The sequence below is a fragment of the Halichoerus grypus genome, chromosome 2 (genome assembly GCF_964656455.1).
Source record: "Halichoerus grypus chromosome 2, mHalGry1.hap1.1, whole genome shotgun sequence".
NCBI lineage: Eukaryota > Metazoa > Chordata > Mammalia > Carnivora > Phocidae > Halichoerus > Halichoerus grypus.
In genome coordinates this window covers 24347630-24360770 of record NC_135713.1, presented here as the reverse complement: position 1 = coordinate 24360770, position 13141 = coordinate 24347630, and the positions used below count along the sequence as shown (strand labels likewise).

At 38.1% G+C, this 13141-nt stretch overlaps 1 protein-coding gene across 3 annotated transcripts in view; it reads right to left on the bottom strand.

Annotated features, from left to right (window-relative positions):
• The window catches only part of CDH6 (cadherin 6), a 125088-nt gene extending 112549 nt beyond the window's left edge, over positions 1-12539 (bottom strand). Inside the window, exon 1 of one of the 3 annotated variants that reach the window (XM_036088432.2) lies at positions 12412-12539. The gene's annotated coding sequence lies outside the window, so the exon portion shown is untranslated. Of the gene's footprint in view, positions 1-12041; positions 12247-12411 lie in introns of those variants that run through there. The other 2 variants (XM_036088431.2, XM_078066593.1) reach the window with 2 other exon arrangements.
• Positions 12540-13141: the final 602 nt, after the last annotated feature.

Genomic DNA, 13141 nt, shown 5'->3' with positions numbered 1-13141 from the left:
GCAGTTCTATTACTCTCTCAACATTGTAAATAGAGATTTACCTAATTGTTGGTTAGTAAAGTTACAGTTTTACACTCCTAAATTTTTAGTCCATATAGGATTTATCTGGTATAGAGTTTGAAGAAAGCATCTGTTTCCTCCAAGTGGCTAGTGCATGTTTGTCTTATCATCCACTGTCTCTCCTTCCTGCATTGGACACAGGAGGCCTTCAGTAAATATTACAGAATGAATAAATTAATGAATGATGAATCTGAACCTCCCAAGTACTCTTGCTGGGGTCCCTTTGGGACCAGCATTAAGTGATTGCAAGACTGACTCAAAGTGAATAGCCAGGCCTAAAATTAAAAGGCTTTCATGGGGCTGATGATATCTGCTGTTTTGGGCTATCATTAATTGATCATTGTTATTAAATATACTGATATATTCATTGAGGGATGAAAAGGAAAAATGTGTTTCCTTGTTTTCTTTCTAGTTATAGTTCTGAATCCTGAGAAATGGTGTACGTTACATATATACATTGTACATCCCCAAACTTCTGACATTATTTTTTGGATTTGTGATACATACATTTGAATCTATCTGCCTACCTATCTATATCTGTCTGTCTGTCTATCATCTATTTGAGTATATATACATGTATATACATATGTATATATTAAGCATAAAAGGCACAAGAGTTCAGTAGTTAAGAGTATTGGCCATCAAAACTGGATTTAACTTTAGCTCTGACAGGTACAGCTGACCACTGAACAACATGGGTTTGAACTGTGTGGGTCCACTTAAGTGTGGATTCTTTTTTTTTTTTTTTGATAAATGGTGTACAGCACTGTGAATGTATTTTTTCTTCCTTATAATTTTCTAAATAACATATTCTTTTCTCTAGCTTACTTTATTGTAAGAATACAGTATATAACACATACAAAATATGTGCTAATCGACTCTTTATGTTATTAGTAGGTCAATAGTAGGCTATTAGTAGTTAAGTTTTGGGGGACTTGAAAGTTATACACAGATTTTCAACTCTGTGGGGGATGGTGCCCCTAACCCGTGTGTTATTCAAGGGTCAGCTGTACTAGCTGTGTGACCTTGGGCAAGTTCCTTAACTGCTCTGTTTTCCAGTCTTTAAAATCAGGAGGATTGACAGAATTTACATCAGAGCATTCCTGTAAGACACTTAGAATGGTGCCTGGAATATTGTAAGTGCTCTCTAAGTGTTAGCTTTTATTGTTACCCTACTCAGTTTTCCCAGTCATCTTTCTTATTTTCTTATTTCACAATATTTTTAAAAGAACATACAGGATAGACTTGAATGAGAGGTGAAAAAAGTTACTCACTTAGCAAAAAAGGAATTGCTTTATTTATCAGAGAAAACATATAGTAACACGCGCAGATGCTAAAACTGTAAAAGAAAAAAATCTCAGAAGAACAATGTTTAGTTTATGCTTGAATTCCTAAAATATATTGAAAGTGTAAACTCAGGAACTTCCTGTTTCCAAACAAATTAAGAATTAAAAAATCAAAATGACAGACTTCTTGCTAATCTGCTTAGGAAGGCATAAATTGTTAATCAGGCTCCAGGCAACATTGTTTCATACCAAGTTTAATAAAAAGTCCGCCTGAGGGAAGAAGAGGTCTGGTGGCCCGAGTTTGAAGCTGGGCAGCTCTGTTTACATGCTTAGTCCCTCTAGCTCTTGGGACACCATGGATAGGGTTTCCTTTGAAATCGGCTCCTTGTATAGGAGTCAGAATTATTAAAAATGATTAGCATGGCATGGAAAAGTTATATTTTTTCACTGGTGTGAATGAACATGGAAAGGAAATAAATTGGGAAAATATTTATTTAAGAGAATCTTTGGCAGCTTGTCTGAGAATTTCACCCAGTAAGCATTTATTGAGCCCTGACTATGTGCTTATATTTGCTAGTGATGCTTTCATCTTAAAACTGCGATCTGGAGATGGAGAAGTGGTATTTTAAAACTATTTCTCCATTCTCCCCAGCCTGGATTTATCTATTCCATACTGCATTTTATACGTGGATCAGGTGGGCTTTTGCTGTGCAGGGAATCAAGTAAGGAATTTTCTAAAAGTCTTGGCATTGTTTTTAGGAGCACTTGTCAATCAGGTAAAACCTAAATTGGCAAGTATTTGACAAGCACAGTATCTTTTGAGCAGTTGGAGTCTCACAGCTGCTGCTTTGGATTGTTGAGTTTAACAGACAGCCTAAATTTCACTCCTTGCTTTAAAATCTTTTTTAATAACATTATGGATATTAGTGTATATTTCTCAATTACAAAACACGGCAAGTTTGGCTCTTGTTTTCTGTGATTAATTTCTCTAACCAACCGTGATGAGAAGATTGTCATGTAGAGAAAAAAAGAAAAAAATAAGCCTTTTGAAAATCCATTTTAATTTAGTGACAAATTGGGAAGCAAACATATGCTCTATAAATGTTCAGAACATTTAGGGTGCAAAGCAAACTTCTTGTTCTTCAGAGCCCAATTAATCCAGCATAGGGTTTCAATTATTTCTCCCCTCTCTGTCCACTATATAAAAATCTTTCATTACATCACATTAAACTCCGTTGCTTGAGAGCATTTTACTTTTCTGTAGCTTTCACCTTCATATCTTAAATAAAGTAACAGTTCTATTTAGTGTTCTCTTTGGTGAGAAAGCAGTTATTCACACGCTCACCAGACATCTTGCAGTGTCCTTCCCTCTACTGTGGTTATCTCTTTAATTTAATTCTATTGTTTTTTAGAACACAAAGTACACACACATTTAAATTCAGTGGGGAGAGTTTTTAAGAAAAACAAACCATGGTGCTATTTGGAAAGATATTTTGGAATGTGGCATCTGAGAATTAAAAGCAAACTTGAGGAAGAAAAGCAGGTATCGTGAGACAAAATTTTTAAATATGAAATCTGTATTTGGGCATGCCTGTACTTATTTCAAAGGTAGTTGACCTACAGGTAAATATACTTTCTCTGAATGCAAAACTTCCTGCAGAGTTAGTACCTTCTGGATCTGGAAGCGTGGGATCACCTCCTCTTGATGACACTAATCAGTAATTGACCCCTTGATTCTGCTGTTTTAATTAGGACCTGCCCAAATATTTTTTTGGTAAAAAGGCAGATATGAGTCAGAAAGAGAGTGAAACTGTGGCACCGAAATTTACCGTAAGGCCTCCATTATAGAATTAATTCTTTATGAAACACTGACAAAATCCCAACTAGATACTTTTAAACAAGTAGTTTAATATGATAATAATCATTGGGAGATATAGTAGCTCGACTTCGTTCAAATTAGGATTCGGCAGTCATATTCCAGTCTTGGTGGATTTTATCATTTTGCATTGGTGATTACTTAGTCTGACCACACCATTTTGATCTGTGTTAAATTAGAACCTGTTGCTAAGAAGAGCTTAGAATATTTTAGTTGAATGTGAAATTGAGCAGTTTCGAACATTTTATGAAATGGATGATAGTAGATTAATGAAACTCTCTCTCTTTTTTTTTAATCCTGCAAAAGAGGTTTAAGCTTTGCAGCTAAAAATATGATAAGCTCATTTTCATGACTGAAATCTACACCATAAGCTAGAAGGCAATTGCTTTTTGAAGTAAAAATGCAAACCTTAAAATACAGTGTAGGACCTTAGAAAATTTGTGTTTGTCTACAATTATGTAAAGTTCACTTTTATGGAAAAAAAAAGATACTGTTTTATAATGTGAACAGTTAAATTGAGCTGGGTTTTAAGTTATCATATTAGATATAAATTTAAAACTTTTTGTTTTCTACTGAATAATCCATTATGTAATCCAGTAGGCAAATTCATTGTTGATGACACGTTCTGGCCATGTGTCACACTTTTGGAGGACTTGTTAATATAGTCAAAGACTGTATTAGTATTGCAAACATTAGTATTAATCTCTATAAGGTTTAATTAAGGGATCCAGGGATACCTTTTGATTGAATGACTTTTGTTTAGTTTGTCTTTTTGGCAATCTATTTGGCTTTTAAATATCATTATAATTCCCCTTTACTTTTTATTCATCCAAATAAGGAAGAGAAGTAGGTCAACCATTTTTCTTCTTCTTTTTTTTTTTTTTAAGATTTTATTTATTTATTTGACAGAGAGAGACACAGCGAGAGAGGGAACACAAACAGGGGGAGTGGGAGAGGGACAAGCAGGCTTCCTGCAGAGTAGGGAGCCCTATGTGGGGCTTGATCCCAGGACCCTGGGATCATGACCTGAGCCGAAGGCAGACGCCCAATGACTGAGCCACCCAGGCGCCCTGGTCATTTTCAACATGATGTTATTCATTATCTAACCCAGTGGTCCTCAGACTTGGATTTCATGGAACATCAACAGTTTCTTTCTTTCTTTCTTTTTTAAGGGAGTAGAGTTGACATTGGGTTGCTCGCCAGATTTTAATTTTGCTAAGGGGAAAAAAAAACCCAACATAATCTATCCTTTCACTTTCATGAAAGAATTGACATTTTAACTCCAAAAAAATGGGAAGGTCACTGGGTACTTAGATTAAATAAATTGAGATTTATAAAAAACACAGGTTGTCATAATTTTTCATATCCGATCACTGACCAATAAACTATTTTTTTCAAAGATGAACACTTGAATAGTCTGGAGAATCACTGACTTAGATTAAAGCTCACTCAAAATAACGATCAAGCCATTAAAAATAAAATAAAAACCTAAATTTTATAATGTGCCCCCAAATAGTGGTCAAAATTTTGAAGGAAAATTTTAATTCTTCTTTACAATAGGAGCTTTACAAAATGGTACGAATACATGAAATTTCTAAAAAAGTTGAAATCCTTATTTTCTCCATAAATTTGCATGTCAGCTCCTTCACAGCATACTCATAAATAATAATGTTATAGATTTAAAATTCCTCTTTAATTTTTTTTTAGGATTTTATTTATTTATTTGACAGAGAGAGACACAGCGAGAGAGGGAACACAAGCAGAGGGAGTGGGAGAGGGAGAAGCAGGCTTCCCCCGAGCAGGGAGCCCTATGTGGGGCTCGATCCCAGGACCCTGGGATCATGACCTGAGCCGAAGGCAGACACTTAATGACTGAGCCACCCAGGCACCCCTCCTCTTTAATTTTTAATGCCATAATTAAGTAGAGATGATAAAAAGCAATATTGGCCCAACAACTAGAAGTTACAAAAGAGAGAGATGGAGACAACTCATTAACCTCTCTGGTCATCAGGTATCTCAAATGTAAATGATGGGTGTTGGATAAAGCCATTTCTGAGCTCCTGTCTATGTCTCACATTGTCTGATTTTATTTGTAATTGTCACACTGTTTATGAAAGCTGGATTAACTACATGACTTTCTGAGTATTGGCAATAGAAAGAATAGAGAATGGCTCATCAATGTCAACCATATGTAATACTACTATATTGTTAATAGGATGTCTTCTACCACCACCCCAACTTTTTTTTTTTTTTTTAAGATTTATTTATTTATATTAGAGAGAGACAGGGAGAGAGAGCACAAGCGGGAGGGGCAGAGGGAGAGGGAAAGAGAATCTCCAGCAGACTCCTTGCTGAGCATGGACCCGGACAGAGGGCTCGATCTAACAACCCTGAGATCACGACCTGAGCTGAAACCAAGAGTCGGGCACCCAACCACCTGTGCTCCCCAGACATCCACCCACATTTTTTGGTTGGAAATTTACTGGGTAAAGACATCATTCAGAACAAATATTGAACTGTGATGGTAATGAAATAACAAAATTGTGGTCATAAATAGAAGAAAATAATTATTTTTACTCATCAGATAAGGAGGGGAAATAAATATGACCTTACTCAACTCTACCCACAGTCCTAAATGCTATGTATAGAGTGAGCATATCAAATGCATTGAGAAAGGACTCGCACCTTCAGAGGGCACTGTGCAGGTGGGCTACCCCTGTCAATGAAATGAATAGTTGTCATTTTTAGTTACGTTCCTCAAATACTCCTCCAACATGAGGCTATCTCTGAAGGCAGGAGAAGATCATTTATTCTCTTATAAAAAGTACCATTATGCTCAAATGGCTCACACAATACTCTTTACTACAATTATAAACTGTAGTGGCATGTTTGCAAGTAGTTTTTCAAAAATGAATAACCTACAAACATTTTCCTCAGCCTTAAAATCTGCATTGCTTCGGTCAAAATAATCAAGTCATTCCCATGCCCTCTTCTGCTATGTATTTCTCAGAGTGTCATACTTTAAATTCTAAGATATCATAAGTGTTGGTAAACAGCACATTCATTAAGTGCTTAGCTCAAGCAGGAATTCCCTGGAAATTCAAACCAAAAAAGGGCTAAATAAGAAGGATATAGGTATAGCATTTTCCTTTTGACTTTATACAGAATACATGTAAAATACTTAGAACAGCATGTAAAATGTAGAATAGCTCATTAAAGGTTTATTATCATTTACTTTATAATTATCATTATTTTTTGAATGTATAAAAATTCTGAACCTAATGGTCAGAATTTTTTATCTTGGTTGTCATATACATATGTATATATATACATATGTGTATATGTATGATATACTTGTTAATAGGCAGTATGGGCTGGGGGTGGACTGTCTTGCTAGTTAGTCTTTCATCATGCTATACCACATATAGAATCCAAATGGGTGACTTATATATGATGTGTATCACTATTATATACTTGGGTTTGCAATTGTCAGAAGATCACAGAGTGATCTATTTAATCAGGTGATCTGATTAATAGAGGAAATAAGCACCCAACAGTGTTAGTATAAAATCTACGTAGCTTGCAAGACAATAAAGAGAAGGAAAAGAGTTAATATTCTTCAAAGCACTAAGAAAACCTCTTTCTTTGATTCTCCTGATATTTTAGATCACTTTTTTAAAAAACCTACTTTGGTTATTTTATGATCCCTGCAGGATCATTTCCTTTAGGTGGTGATTTTTTTTAAGGATAATTTTCAAATTTACATTCCATGATAGAGAAGTATAGTGTTCATTTTTTTATTTTTTATTTTTTTGAGAAGTATAGTGTTTATAAACATGTTAATGATGTGTTTATAAAGTTGTATTTAATAGCAGTATTTATAAAGTGGAAAATGCACAGTGTGAAATCAGCAATTTTGATTCTATTTCTATTCTTATGTTTCCTTTTTATGTAAAAATTCACCTCCTCATCTCTTTTCACTTGTACACCTCCTCAATTTATTTTTGCTTGCTGTTTTCTATTCCTATAACTTATTAGGTCTCCTAAACATCTTTTGGGTAGATCTACCAATTTAGGAAATTATAGAAAGAAAAAAACACACTGTTCTTTCAAGTGATGAACTATGAAGTCAAATCATACCTGGTGGTGGCTAGCTTTATACTCCCCATCTTCATAAGATGCTCTCTTCTACAAGGTATCACTGAGTATGGTGGGAGAAGCTTGGTACCCATGCTGTCCATTTATACTGCACATCAAATTTAATAGTAACATTCTGGCTTTAATTAAACTCTCCCTCTTATAAATCTCAGCAAGGTGATCTGATTAATAGAGGAAATAAGCACCCAACAGTGTTAGTATAAAGATATTGAACGGATGAAACAAGGTAAAATAATCTGGAATCTGTGGTAATGGCAGACACAGCGCCCTCTGTGTGTGTGTCTAGTTTACATTTATGCATGTGTGTTCAGAGCATTCTTTTTTTAGTGGGTTTTCTGTGTTGGAAGAGTTAAAAATTTCCTGGATAGTACAGTCTTGAACAACTAGATCCTGGCTGTTTCTGGTCCCCTCTGACCCAATCATTTTGGCTTAAAGAGCTTTAGTCCATTTTACTTTTGTAGTAATGGAGATGCACCAGGTTTTTGAATGGTTATTTGTACGAATTTTCCCCTCTTATCTTCCTACTTTGTGAGTGATGGGGTTACGAAGACTGTATGCACTTGGCTCTACAGTTAATTAGGGAGAACCTGAAGATTCTCATATGACTGCTTTGAAAAAGGGAGCATTCCTTAGGAATAGGACTTTTAAAATGTAGGCCAGTTAATCTTCATAAGAGGAAAGCTCAAACAAAAATATTACTGTTGAGATCCAGGCAAGTGCCTCAACCTCATCTATCTTCAAAGTAAAATAAAAATCCCATTGGAGAACAAAAAGAGAAATAAAGAAATAAAAAGAAAAAACAAAACAAAACTGAATTTCTATATTTTTTCTCTACTTTTACTGGAACAGTGTCATAACTAGGTGCTTGTTCTCTCTCTCTCTCTCTTTGTGAGTTTTACTTTTTTCTTTCAGCAGTTTCCCTATTAGCATGATATTCTTGAGTCTTTGTATTTAGAATTATTATTCAGAAAAAAAATTTATACCAGAGAAAGTTTGATTATCTACATTTTCACCTTTTTGTGAAGCAAATAAGGTAAGCTCAGTAGACACTAGCTAGGCTGAAACACTATTAAAAAATGCAATTCAGACTGAGTCACTGTTCGTTATTTTTATAAGCAAGACCCTAATTCTGATCAACCCCAAAGAATGGGCTGCCATGACTAAGCAAGCAGCATAAGGCAACTGGCTTCTGCTGGATGTTATCTCATTTGGAACACATTTCAAACTTTAGAACAGATTTTTAAATTGGAAGTTAAAACCTGCAGACTGTCAGCAGAAGAGGGTGATTCACCCCTAGAGAACTTACTTTTAAGTCCCAGGCAGAGTTTTTTAAGGAGTAAGTTACTTAAAATCTGTTGTGATACATCAAAGAGAGAAAGAAAAACAACTCACAGAATAAGGGTGATACATGCATCCAAACAAAATTTGGACTTTTAATATATGCTTATTTGAATGGGGGATTTCTTTAATTTAGAAGCCTTTAGTTCATTATGCTTGTAAATGCTTATGGATCTCTGAAAGGCTAATTAAATTTTTTTCCAGCAAGTATTTCTTTAGTGGGGAGGGGTTCTTTGCATGGAACTTTTTGAGTCATAACTATGATAATTATTGGATAAATTTGAAGGAGGGAAGTACAGTCTTGGCAAGGTCAGAAATAAGGAAAATCTTGTATTGATGGTGTGAATTCTTTATTAATTGGCTAATGCTTTCATTTGGAATTATAGGAAAGTTACCCAAAGTCTAGATACCGAGAAAACTGTGCAAATGCTCCTGAGTTCCTTAAATTAGAGGAACCGTACACATGATAGCAAAAATAATGATTTTAACCTGGCAGAAATGTCAAGCTAGTACTTGGAGGACATTAACTCATCTATGAAGAAAAAGCTGCTATGGATGTATTATCTTAGCTAACAAAATCCATGATGCAACTGAACTACAGGGAGAAATGCATGGAGTGACCCACTAGAGGTCCCTTCCAACTAAAAAAAAGTTTCCATAGTTCAAAGGATGCAGCCTTAGTAAGTTGGCAATCATGACTGCAAAGCAAGTAAGGGCCAGAAGGGGGGACCACACGTTTCACCTCCTTAGGAAGAGACATGGTTTTTCAGAATATTTATCACATTTTATTTCTTTTTAACATCCCTATTAGGGACACTCAGTTAGATTTAATTAGATATTCAGAACTTGTTGTTCCAACTTATCGATACATTTGCCATACAGAAGTGTTTTTTTTTTTGATGTCCTGGAACTGTAGTTGTGCTTTCTAGAAATTTTTACTGTTTCAAATTTCTCAGAACAGTATTTTGCGAGATAGACTTTTTTTCTTAAAAAATGAAGAGTGCCTTAAAGTGAGTTTTTACTTGCAAAGCTCATGGAAGTGGTGGGTGGAGGAGGTAAGGTGCACGTTTTCTGATAGTAGGCAACTTGGTAGAAAATGATTTTGTTTCTATACATTATCTTTGCGAAGTTAGCATTAAGAAATGTAATTGCAATAAATTGATGTAAAAGCCAGATAATAAAGGGACTAAAAGTCCCTATAGAGAATCCAGTTTGTCACTTATAATGGCAGGAAAAGATAATTTTAGACAAGTACAGTAGAACTAAACCATTGCCATTTTCCTTCAAAAATGTGCTGCTGCCTCTCATGTTTTTCTGAAGAAATTGGTTCCTCTGCTTCAAAAGTATGCCATGAACCATCAAAATAGGTAGAAAAAGATACGCCTTTTATTTTCCCCCAGTACCTTTTTATTAGAACATACCAAAGAACAAAAGGGGGTGAGATACAATCCTGTGCAATTGTATTTTCCAGTAATTTGTTGGATTTCTTTTAAGTTTCTGAGCTCTGCATTGAAAATCTGGCCTCTGGCATAAACTTTGCCCTCTTCCTTTTGACATAATGAAGACATCTGCTTGATCATATCCCCTTTCTTCACACAACTTATTTTCCAGATCTCTAAAATAGCAAACACAGAGCCATGCAAGTGCTATTACACAAAGGATGACACTCAAGCTAAACTGGAAGAAATTTATTTTCCTCCTAAAGTAGAATCCTAAAGGTTTTCCTTTTCAGGTAAAGGTGGCAGCAAGAGGAAAAAAAAGGAGATAAGCAATCCTTGGCTACCATTTGTAGCCTATTTGTTATTCATTCTTAGAAGAGTTGTACATTTTCTAGGTACATCTCTGTGTTCCTCTTCCGACACAGAGAAGAGTTTTTTATCCCCCCTGGATAATAAACAATCAGAAAGCCCGTATTTTTGTGTGTGTACCCCTCCGGAGCAGCCGTACGAGTACACACCAGCCATTCCAGCAATATTCTTGAAGGAAAAAAATCTCTTCTTTCTCACATTATGTGCTTCAGTAAGTGAAAGTGAAGATTGGTGGAGACACAGGATGATATACTTCTATAGTGTGAATATTATAATTCAAATGGCTTTACCAAAAAAACAAACAAAACAAAAAAAAAGAGGGAGAGAGAAATGTGTGGCTATTCTAGATGATTAAACTTCTTGATACTTGAATTTTCTCAGTAGTTAACTCAGGTGAACAGCCCTTTGCACTAACAAGGACCTGCATATAACTCCCCATAAAATATGGATTTTATTGCAGCAGTGAAAACACTTCTCAGCACCATGCTGACCTCTCCAGCATCCTCCATCTCAAGATCTCCGATAACTCTTGGCAGAAGAATATCTAACTACAGAAGAAGTAATCCCAGCTCTGCAACTGCTGCAGTACACAACACAGCAATGTCCCCTCTTACTAAATGCTGGGATTAACGCATTGGGGGGCTCCCCTTTTCCTGCATCGGACACCTACGACCAGGCACACTTGATCTGCTCTCCAGCCAGTCTGAGGGAGGCGTTATCCCCCAGATTTGTGCCTGGCCAGCCGTGGAAGATCACCAGCGAGCTGCGTCTTCCACATGACTTTCTCCCTGGACAGTGTGCTCCATTTTCGGAGTCCAGTGTTGGACTTTCCTTGCAACCCAAGCATTTCTTTCCCTCTGTGAGCCGGCAGGCATTTCCCCGAACGTGCAAGCTAACAGTTTTCTTTGGCTCCTTCTCTGAGCCAAATCATCTATTTAGCTTAAGTTTTCCTTACTGGGAGCATTCAGGAGTTCTCAAGCTACCTGGATTTTCGGCTTTACCCCTAAAGGCAAGAAATGTAACTCAGCCAAAGCAGTCCCCGCACAGACTCTTGTGATGTGGGCAGGTGGAAATAAATCAAGCCCCAAACGGCTCCGCGGGTCCTGCACGCACCAGCGCCCTTGGTAATTGACCAGCCAACTTTGCAAATGCCGGAGCTCCCCCGGCAGCCTCTGCCGGCGGAGAGAAAAGCAGCGAGTTCTTCCCGGCGGCCCGTTACTTAAGCTCCCACCCAGCCCCACGGCGGATCGGTCTTACCAGAAGGCGGAGGAGCGGCGCCCAGGCTCCCCGGGAACCCGCGCCCGTCCTGGGCAGCGGCAGCAGCGCCGCCTGCGCAGCCGGACCCGCGCGCCTGCCCCGACCCGGGCTCGCAGGCTGAGCATCCCTCCCAACTCCGGCGTGCGGCACCCATCGGGCAGAGGGGGCTCTCTGATTGGCTTCCATCAACGCTACAGAATTAAAAAAAAAGGAAAGGCATGCACAACCACCACCGCCGCCAACAGAGATCGAACCCACCTCTGCTCGCCTTCCTGCGCCCGGGAGACCCTGCGACCCGCCCAGGTTGCTCCTGCCTCGGCTTCTGCGGTCGCGGGCTCTGCGGTTTGTGCTGCCGCGGCTGAAACTGCGGCTCTCGGGATGGGAAGGTTACGGGCTCGGGAGAGCTGGCTCTTGTGGGCACACACTGATTTGCAAGTGAATGAAGTGGGAGGGAGCAAAGAGAGGAGGACTTTGTTAGAGAGGCCCAGTGCCTGCCCCCGCCCGCCCCCTCCCCTTGACAGAATGACTCCCTGTGTTTGAAGTCCTGAGCAATTCGCTCCCGGTAACACTTCCTCCGCCCCAGGCTTTCCTTTCCTTTCCTTTCTTATTTTTGGGGGTTAAAACATACTCAGAACTTGTGTGACTCCGTCTGTTTCCTCCTTTATACTGTCAAAATGCACCTTGCGCTATTATCAGCAACAGTCGGATGTTCTTTTTTTCTTTTTTACCGACCGGCCGAGCAATTACAATTCCCAGGGACACAGTACCTCGTCGCGCTCCCAGTCGGCCAGCTTCGTGTTACAGCACGCATAACATGCACACACATAAAACAAACCGGGTCTCCCGAGATAACAATACCGGTGGCTTTTCTACACCACGTAAACCGGCGTTCTCCAGACGCCAGCAGACACACATTCAGACGTGTCTTTCCTTCTCGCCTACCAGGAAGACAGGTTTTTACATAGTCCTGTGATCTCTGTTGCTCTGTCGGAGTGAGCAACCCCAAGATGTTGTAGCATGAAGCCGTGCTTCCCTGGGCTTGCAGAAACACTCCAAACCCAATCCCTCAGGCTTGCCGATGACTTACGGCTGATTCCATCTTTCTAAATGAGTTAACACAAGGATACATGAGACTTGCAGAAGAGGGGTGTGTAATGATATTCAAGGTCTGCCTAACGGTTTAAGATCTTTCAGGAAAGTTCCCGAAGTAGGATAACCTGTAAATTAAACTCTTTGGTACACATAGCAGTTGAATAGCTATATTTACAGTTACAAAAAAGTAATTTCTAATATTAGCTGCAAAAATCTTAAGCATGCCAAAGTATTATTAAGCGAGAGAGTTATGGTTTTCTACATAG